We start from the raw sequence: 10301 nt of genomic DNA on the forward strand, positions 1-10301 counted from the left end.
GGGAGGGATTGAGGGCAGGAGGAGAAGGGGACGACTGAGGATGAGATGGCTGGATGGCATCACTGACTCGATGGACATGAATCTGAGTGAACTCTGGGAGTTGGTGATGGACAGGGAGGCCTGGCATGCTGCAATTCATGGGGTCGCAAAGAGTCAGACACGACTGAGTGACTGAACTGAACTGAAGGGCCCCACAGAATCTGATTTCTGACCTATACTAGCTATATGACCATGAATTTCTATATAGCTCAGTTTCCTCACCTGTAAAACTGGGCCAGTAACAATGCTGTAAACCCTGTGGGAACTCATTAACTCTCCTCTTTACTCTGCTCTAGCATGACCTGTCTAAACTTACTGCGTGAACCAATCCACTTAAGATAGTCTATAGAAACAGGCCTTCTGTGTGTGCGTGTGCTTTTCTAGTTTTTAATAACGTCTTTATTAAGATATAATTCACATTCCGTATATTTCATCAATTTAAAGGGTAGGATTCAAGTAAACAGTGGTGCCACTGTGGAGAACAGTATGGACATTGCTCAGAAAATTAAGAATAAAACTGCCATATAATGCAGAAATTCTACTTCTAGGCATTTAAAGAAAATTAAAAACATTAACTTGAAGAGCTGTGTGTACCCGCATGTTCATCACAGCACTATTTACAATAGCCAAGGTATGAAACAACCATAATGTCATCAATGGATGAATAGATATAGAAAATGTGGTGTATATATACAATGGAGTATTATCCAGCCATTAAAAAAGATTTTGTCATCTGTGATAACATGGGCCTTGAGGGCATTCGCTATGTGAAATAAGTCAGATGGAAAGATAAATACCATATGATCTTATTTATATGTGAAATCTAAAAAAAAAAACAAAACGAACTCATGGAACAGCTAGGCGGTTGCCAGAGGCAGCAAGTAGGGTGTTAGCACAATGGGTGAAGGAGTCAAACAATACAAACTTCCAGATATAAAATAAATAAATAAATCATAGTGATGTGAGTCACCATAAATCGTGCATGGTGGCTTTAATTAATACCATATTGTATATTTGAAAGTTGCTAATGGACCTTTCATACAAATGGAATCATATGAAGTTTTTTGTGACTGGTTTCCTTCATGTAACATGTTTTCGAAGTTCATGGTGTAGCATGTATCAGTACTTCATTCTTGTATGACTGAATAATATTCCATCGTGTGGATATACTACATTCTGTTTCTCTATACATCAGTTGATGAGCATTTAAGCTGTTTCCACTTTTGGCTATTATGAATAAAGTTGTTATGACATTCATATACAAGTTTTTGTGTGAATGTAGGTTTTCAATTGTTCTGGGCATATACCTCGCAGTGAAATTGCTTGCTCATATGGTAACTGTAAGTTTCTGAGGAATTGGCAAACTGTATTTTCCAAGAAGATTATACCATTTTATATTTTCATTAGCAATTTATAAGAGGATATAAAATGGTGCAGCCATTTTGGGTATGTAGAATATCTCATTGAGAGTTTAACTTGCATTTCTCCAATCGCTTACAAAAGTCCATAGAGTCAAAGCTATGGTTTTTCCAGTAGTCATGTGTGGATGTGAGGTGGACAATAAAAAAGGCTGAGCAGCTTTTTTATTAATGCCTTTAAACTGTGGTGTTGGAGAAAACTCTTGAGAGTCCCTTGGACAGCAAGGAAGTCAAGCCAGTCAATCCTTAAGGAAATCAACCCTTGGATTGGACTGATTCATTGGAAGGACTGATACTGAAGCTGAAACTCCAATACTTTGGCCACCTGATGCGAAGAGCTGACTCATTTGAAAAGACCCTGATGCTGGGAAAAATTGAAGGCAGAAGAAGAAGGGGACGACAGAGGATGAGATGGTTGGATGGCATCACCGACTCAAGGGACATGAATTTGAGCACGCTCCAGGAGTTGGTGAAGGACAGGGAAGCCTGGCATGTTGCAATCCATAGGGTCACAAAGAGTCAGACAGGACTGAGTGAACAACAAGAAGAATATCTCATTGAGTTAGTTGCATTTCCCCAATGACTAATAATGTTGAGTGTCTTTTCATGTACTTGCCGATTATTGGTATATCTACTTTGGGAAAAATATCTACTGAGACCATTTGCCCGTTTAAAAATAGGATTATTTGTCTTTTTATAATGAGTAATAAGGGTTTGTCATATATTCTGATAACATATCCCTTAGCAGATATATGATTTGCAAATATTTTCTCCCATTGTGAATTATTTCCTAATTTTGTTGATAGTGCCCTTTGAAGCATGAAAGTTTTAAATTTTGATTAAAAGTGTATGTTACTGGGACTTCCCTGGTAGTCCAGCGGCTAAGACTCCACACTCAGAATGCAGAAGGCTTGGGTTGGATCCCTGGTCAGGGAACTGGATCCCTGGTCAGGAAACTAGTTTCCAGACGCTGCAACTAAGAGTTCACATGCCACAGCTAAAGATCCTTTATGCCATAGAGAAGACTGGAGATCTTGCATGCTGCAACTAAGACCCGGCACAACCAAATAATTATATATTTTTTAAATCACAATTTCTCAGAAATTCTGATTCAGTAGGTCTGTGGTGGAGTCATGGAACCAGCATTTTTAATGCAGGCATCAGGCATTTCCTGAGGCAGTTTGGTCCACAGATGGAATTTCAGAGAACACATGTTCTTGACAAACCTTGATTCTCCATATTCCCTGCCAAACTGTTTTTACTGTAGTCTTTTTCATCCTCTAGAAATGGCACCATAGTGCATCCAGTTTTTCAAGTCTCAAACTTGAGAGTTATTAGTGATTCCCCCATGTTCCTCACCTCTTGCACCCAGCCCATTATCAAATCCTTTATACTCTATCCATTAAATATATTCTGAATCTCTGCTCTTTTTCTCTGTATCTGTTGCCACCATCATCTCTCACTTTGGTTACTATAATATTCTCCCAGCTTGCCTTCCTGCACTCTTTCTTGCCTCCTCCTATAATTCATTCTCTAGTCAGCAGCCAGCATGATTAAAAAAAATTTTAACAACAAACCTGCACGTACTTAAAGTGTATACCTTTATAAGTCTAACAAATATGTGCGCCTGTGAAACCATCACCACAATCACTATATTCATTCATCACCCCCAAAAGTTTCTTCATATCCCTTGGTAATCCCTGAATGCAAGAGGTGAGGAAGATGGAGGAATCACTAATAACTCTTAAGTCTGAGACTTGAAAAATTAGATGGACTATAGTGCCATTTCTATAGTCCAATTTCTGTAATCCTTGTTTACTGTAACTCCGAAGTCACCTGTCCCCAGGCAACCACTGATCTGCTATATGTTACTACAGATTACTTTGCATTTTCCAAAAGTTTCTGTAAATGAAACCATACAATATGTACTCTCTTTTGTATGGCTTATTTCATTCAGCATAATTACTTTGAGACTCATCCAGATTTTAGGGTTTATTCCCTTGTTTTGTCATCCTTGCTCAGCGTGTGTGCTAAGTCGCTACAGTTGTGTCCAACTCTTTGCAACCCTATGGACTGTAAGCTCCTCCTCTGTCCATGGGGCTAGATTAGGACTCTGCACATTCACCACCAAGGGCCCAGGTTCAATCCTTGTTCAGGGAAATAAGATCCCAGAAGCTGCCTGGTGCAGCCAGTTAAAAAGAGAGATGAAGAGAGAGTAAAAATAATAAGCAGAGTCCAACCCGGGGATCCAACCCAAGTCTCCTGTGTCTCCTGCGTTGGCAGGTGGGTTCTTTACCACTAGCGCCACCTGGGGAGCCATCTCCTTGTGCAGGGGCCATGCTAATCTGCTTTGTAACATTCCAGTTTTAGTATATGTGCTGCTGAAGCAAGCACTAGGGTTTATTCCTTTTAAATACTGAGTAGTTTCCCATGGTAGGGAAATGCCAGTTTGGCCAATCACTTGTTGAACTTTTGGGATGTTTCCAACGTTTCATGATTACAAGTAAAGTTGTAAAGTCTATGTATAGGCACATCTTTTTCTTTTTACTGGCTAAGTGCCTAGTAATAGAATGAATGGAACATATAGTCATGTTTTTATGTTGTTGTTGTTTTTAAAGAAGCTACCAAACTATTTTCCAAAGTGGTCTTATCATTTAGATTCCCATTAGTATCATATGAAAATTCCAGTTCCTCTATGTCATCACCAACATTTGGTTTGGGTCAGATCTAATAGCTCAGTTGGTAAAGAATCTGCCTGCAACGCAGGAAACCTGTGTTCGGTCCCTGGGTCAGGAAGATCACCTGGAGAAGGAAGTGGCAACTCCAGGATTCTTGCCTGGAGAACCCCATGAACAGAGGTGTCTGGCGGGCCATAGTCCATAGGGTCGCAAAAGTTGGACACAACTGAGAGACTAAGTCACCACCACCAATAAGTGTTTAGTGAGTATCTCTCTGTAGTTTTAGTTTTTGCTTCCCTAATGACTAACAACGTTGAATATCTTCAACGTTATCATTTACCATTTGTGCATCTTTTGTGAAGTGTATGGTCAAATCTTTGCCCATTTGTATGCTGAGTTTCTTATTCTTGAGCTTTGAAAGTTCTCTATATTTTCGGATACAAATCTTTTACTGACTATTTAATTTGCAAATTACTCTTTGCTTTATATTTTTACTCTTTTTCCATCTCTCTTTTTTAACTGGCTGCTCCATGCAGCTTCTGGGATCTTACTTAGTTCCCTGACCAAGGATTGAACCTGGGCCCTTGGTGGTGAATGTTCGGAGTTTTAATTGCTGGACCACCAGGGAATTCTCTTTATTCTCTTAAGAATGTCTTTTGAAAATACAATTAAGGGTGAAGGGCAGAGCGGCAACATGGCGGCACCCGGAGCTGGAGACACGGTCAATGGCAAAAGCGGAAAGGCCCCTCTGGCTCAGCGCATCGACCCGACTGGGGAGAAGCTGACTCCTACACAACTACAATTCATGCGTCAGGCACAGCTCGCCCAGTGGCAGAAGACGCTGCCACAGCGGCGGACCCGGAACATCGTGACTGGCCTGGGCATTGGGGCCCTGGTATTAGCAATTTATGCTTACACCTTCTACTCGGTGTCCCAGGAGCGTTTCCTGGATGAGCTGGAAGATGAGGCCAAAGCTGCTCGAGCCCGAGCTCTGGAAAGGGCATCAGGACACTGATCCAGATGGGCATGGTGCATCTCTAACCTGCTGGATTCCTTTCACATGATGGATGATGCTCCATGATGCTGTAGAAATTGAAGCCTGCGTTGCTGGCCTTCTTACAACTTTGGGCCGTGATAGGGGTCTAAGTAGCCGCGCTGTGCACCTGGCCATTGTCAAGGGAACAACGCCCACCTATGTTGATTCTGTGTGCCCACTGACCCCTTTCCTTAGTTGTTTCCTTGTTTGAAGTATTCACCTTGGTTTTTCCCGAGGTTTGACTTCATGGTTTAATCCTCTTAAACTCCCCTGGGGGCTGGTTTGGAGGGTGGAGGACAAGAGGTGGGCTATTATGGGTGGGTGTGGCAGCTCTGTGCAATGTTGGAGCCTAAAGTGGGAAAGATGGGGTCAGGTTGAAAATAATAAACGGAATCATTTCTCAAAAAAAAAAAAAGAAAAGAAAAAGAAAATACAATTTAAAAATTTTGATGAAGTACGGTATATCATTGTGTTCTTTTGTAGATCATGTTTTTGATGTCATATAAAAAAATTTGCCTACATCAAAGTCAAAAAAAATTTCTCCCTTTTTTGCTTCTTGGCCCTATAAAGTCTGGGGTTTTACATTTAAGTCTATTATCCATTTTGAATTAATTTTTGCATATGATGTGAGATGTGGATCAAAGTGTGGTTTTTTGTGACTTTGGTTTTAAATATAAATATACATCTATCAATATTTAGCAACGTTTGTTGAAAGACTCTTTTCTCTGCTCAACTGCCTTTGTACCTTAAAAAAAAAAAATCTATCCAGTTAAGATAGTTAAGACATGGAAGCAACCTAAATGTCCATTGACAGATGAATGGATAAAGAAGATATATATATGTATGTGTGTGTGAGTGTGTGTGTATATTACATATATATACACACAATGGAATACTTCTTGTTTAGTCACTAAGTCACCTGTGACTCTTTGGTGACCCCATGGACATGTAGCTTGTCAGGCTCCTCTGTGCATGGGATTTTGCTGGGAAGAACACTGGAGTGGGTTGCCATTTCCTTCTCCAGGGGATCTTCCCGACCCAGGGATTAACCCTTGTCTCCTGCATTGGCAAACAGTTTCTTTACCACTGAGCCATCAGGGAAGCCCACAGTGGAATACTACTCGGACTTTATGCCATTTGCAACAACATGTGCGGACCTAGAGATCATCATATTAAGTGAAATAAGTCAGAAAGATGTCACATGATATTACTTACTTGTGGAATCTAAAATATGATACCAATTAATTCATTTGTAAAATGCAAGCAGACTCACAGACATAGAAAACAAGCTTACAGTTACCAAAGGGGAAAGACGGGGAGGGATAGATTAGGAGTTTGGGATTAGCAGATACAAACTATCCTATATAGAATAGGTAGTCAACAAGATCCTACTGTATAGCACAGGAAACTATATTCAATATCCTATAATAAATCATAATGGAAAATATACACACATATATGTATATGTACATACATGTAACTGAATCACTTTGCCATACACCAGAAACTAATACAACATTGTAAATCAACTGTAGTTCATTTTTTAAAAAAAAGATTTATCCATATATGTGTAAGTCTATTTTTGGACTCTCTACCCTGTTTCATTGATCTATTTGATGTTGATGACGAGACTACATTATATATATATATCACAGTATATATATTTTTTGTTTATATCTGTTTTAGTCTTTAATTTCTCTCGATAATGCTCTGTAATTTTAAGTGCACAGGCCTTTTTCCTTTTTTTGGCTGTGCCACGCCACTTGTAGAATCTTAGTTCCCTCACTGGGGACTGAACCCAGGCTCAAGACAGTGAAAGCACTGGGTCCTGACCACTGGCCTGCCAGAGGACTCCGCGAATGCACAAGACTTGTATATCTTTCGTCAGATGTATCCCTAAGGACTTCATCTTCTGATGTTATCAATAACAATAGTGTTTTTATAGCTCCAATTACTGCATGTTTGGAGAAGACTCTTGAGAGTACCTTGGACTGCAAGGAGATCCAAACAGTCCATCCTAAAGGAGATCAGTCCTGGGTGTTCACTGGAAGGACTGATGCTGAAGCTGAAACTCCAGTACTTTGGCCACGTCATGCAAAGAGTTGACTCATTGGAAAAGACCCTGATGATGGGAGGGACTGGAGGCAGTAGGAGAAGGGGATGACAGAGAATGAGATGGCTGGATGGCATCACCGACTCAATGGACGTCAGTCTGAGTGAACTTTGGGAGTTGGCAATGGACAGGGAGGCCTGGCGTGCTGTGATTCATGGGGTCACAGAGAGTCAGACACAACTGAGCGACTGAACTGAACTGAACTGTATGTTTGTTGCTAGCATATAGATGTACAATTGATTTTTGGATGTTGATATTGTGCAATCTTGCTAAATCATTTGTCAGTTCTAGTAGTTCTTTAGAGAGTCCATTGGATTTACTAAATAGATGCTCAGGCTATCTATGGATAAAGAGAATTTTACTTCTTCTTTTCCAGGTGGTATATGCTTTTGTTCATGACTAATTTCATTGGTTAGTAGGCATGACAATCTACAAATATCCTTACTTGTTCCATTCAACTTCACCATTACATATGATGCCAGCTCTAGGATTATTTTTAAATACTCTAACAAAATATACATAACATGCTATTTATCATTTCAAAGTGTACAATTCAGTGGCATTAAGAGCATTCATGTTTTGCAAACATTACTATGATTTGGTTCTAGAACTTTTTGAAGTGAAGTGAAGCGAAGTTGCTCAGTCGTGTCCAACTCTTTGCGACCCCATGGACTGTAGCCTACCAAGCTTCTCCGTCCATGGCATTTTCCAGGCAAGAGTACTGGAGTGGCTTGCCATTTCCTTCTCCAGGGGATCTTCCCGACCCAGGGATTGAACCCAGGTCTCCCGCATTGCAGGCAGACGCAAAAGGAAACCTGGTGACCATTAAGGAGCCACTGCCCATTCCTCTTCCTCTAAGCTCCAGGAAAACTCTAAAATGCTCCCCGTCTCTATGCTTTTTTAAGTTGGCTTTTCTTTTGTTGCTGAGTTGTAAGAGTTAGCTGTAGGTTTTCAATAGATGCCCTTTATAGACTGAAGAAGTTCCTTTCCATTCATCAGTTCAGTTCAGTCACTCAGTCATGTCCGACTCTTTGCGACCCTATGAACCGCAGCACGCCAGGCCTCCCTGTCCATCACCAATTCCCAGAGTCCACCCAAACCCATATCCATTGTGTCGGTGATGCCATCCAACCATCTCATCCTCCATCATCCCCTTCTCCTCCTGCCTTCAATCTTTCCCAGCATCAGGGTCTTTTCCAATAAGTCAACTCTTCACATCAGGTGGCCAAAGTACTGGAGTTTCAGTTTCAACATCAGTCCCTCCAATGAACACCCAGGGCTGATCTCCTTTAGAATGGACTGGTTGGCTCTCCTTGCAGTGCAAGGGACTCTCAAGAGTCTTCTCCAACACCACAGTTCAAAAGCATCAATTCTTCGGTGCTCAGCTTTCTTTATAGTCCAACTCTCACATCCATACATGACCATTGGAAAAACCATAGCCTTGACTAGATAGAACTTTTTTGGCAAAGTAATGGCTCTGCTTTTCAATATTCTGTCTAGCTTGATCATAACTTTCCTTCCAAGGAGTAAGCGTCTTTTAATTTCATGGTTGCAATCACCATCCGCAGTGATTTTGGAGCCCAGAAAAATAAAGTTGGCCACTGTTTCCACTGTTTCCCCATCTATTTCCCATGAAGTGATGGGAACAGATGCCATGATCTTCGTTTTCTGAATGTTGAACTTTAGGCCAACTTTTTCACTCTCTTCTTTCACTTTCATCAAGAGGCTTTTTAGTTCTTCTTCATTTTCTGCCATAAGGGTGGAGCCATCTGCATATCTGAGGTTATTGATATTTCTCCCGGCAATCTTGATTTCAGCTTGTGCTTCTTCCAGCCCAGCATTTCTCATGATGTATGCTGCATAGAATAAGCAGGGTGACAATATACAGCCTTGACGTACTCCTTTTCCTATTTGGAACCAGTCTGTTGTTCCATGTCCAGTTCTAACTGTTGCTTCCTGACCTGCATACAGGTTTCTCAAGAGAGAGGTCAGGTGGTCTGGGATTCCCATCTCTTTCAGAATTGTCCACAGTTTATTGTAATCCATACAGTCAAAGGCATTGGCATAACCAATAAAGCAGAAATAGATGTTTTTCTGGAACTCTCTTGCTTTTTCCATGATCCAGAAGATGTTGGCAATTTGATCTCTCGTTCCTTTGCCTTTTCTAAAACCAGCTTGAACATCTGGAAGTTCATGGTTCACATATTGTTGAAGCCTGGCTTGGAGGATTTTGAGGATTACTTTACTAGCATGTGAGATGAGTGCAATTGTGTGGTAGTTTGAGCATTCTTTGGCATTGCCTTTCTTTGGGATTGGAATGAAAACTGACCTTTTCCAGTCCTGTGGCCACTGCTGAGTTTTCCAAATTTGCTGGCATATTGAGTGCAGCACTTTTAAAGCATCATCGTTCAGGATTTGAAAGAGCTCCACTGGAATTCCATCACCTCCACTAGCTTTGTTCGTAGTGATGCTTCCTAAGGCCCACTTGACTTCACATTCTAGGATGTCTGGCTCTAGGTGAGTGATCCCTTCATGATTATCTGGGTCATGAAGATCTTTTTTGTACAGTTCTTCTGTGTATTCTTGCCACCTCTTCTTAATATCTTCTGCTTCTGTTAGGTCCATACCATTTCTGTCCTGTATTGAACCCATCTTTGCATGAAATGTTCCCTTGGTATCTCTAATTTTCTTGAAGAGATCTCTAGTCTTTCCCATTCTGTTGTTTTCCTCTATTTATTTGCATTGATCGCTGAGAAAGGCTCTCTTATCTTTCCTTGCTATTCTTTGGAACTCTGCATTCAAATGGGTATATCTTTCCTTTTCTCCTTTGCTTTTTGCTTCTCTTCTTTTCACAGCTATTTGTAAGGCCTTCTCAGATAGCCATTTTGCTCTTTTGCATTTCTTTTTCTTGGGGATGGTCTTGCTCCCTGCCTCCTGTACAATGTCATGAACCTCCATCCATAGGTTCATCAGGCACTCTACGAGATCTGTCTATCTGTCTTAGTCCCTTTAATGTA

At 40.8% G+C, this 10301-nt stretch overlaps 2 pseudogenes; one reads left to right on the top strand and one right to left on the bottom strand.

The window, feature by feature from the left end:
- Positions 1-3778: 3778 nt before the first annotated feature.
- On the bottom strand, positions 3779-3851 carry LOC138422071 (U6 spliceosomal RNA; annotated as a pseudogene).
- A 229-nt stretch (positions 3852-4080) lies between these two features.
- LOC138421699 (cytochrome c oxidase assembly factor 3 homolog, mitochondrial pseudogene) lies at positions 4081-5596 on the top strand (annotated as a pseudogene).
- The last annotated feature ends 4705 nt before the right edge of the window (positions 5597-10301 follow it).

This window comes from Ovis canadensis, chromosome 16 (assembly GCF_042477335.2).
Source record: "Ovis canadensis isolate MfBH-ARS-UI-01 breed Bighorn chromosome 16, ARS-UI_OviCan_v2, whole genome shotgun sequence".
In the NCBI taxonomy this organism is placed as follows: domain Eukaryota; kingdom Metazoa; phylum Chordata; class Mammalia; order Artiodactyla; family Bovidae; genus Ovis; species Ovis canadensis.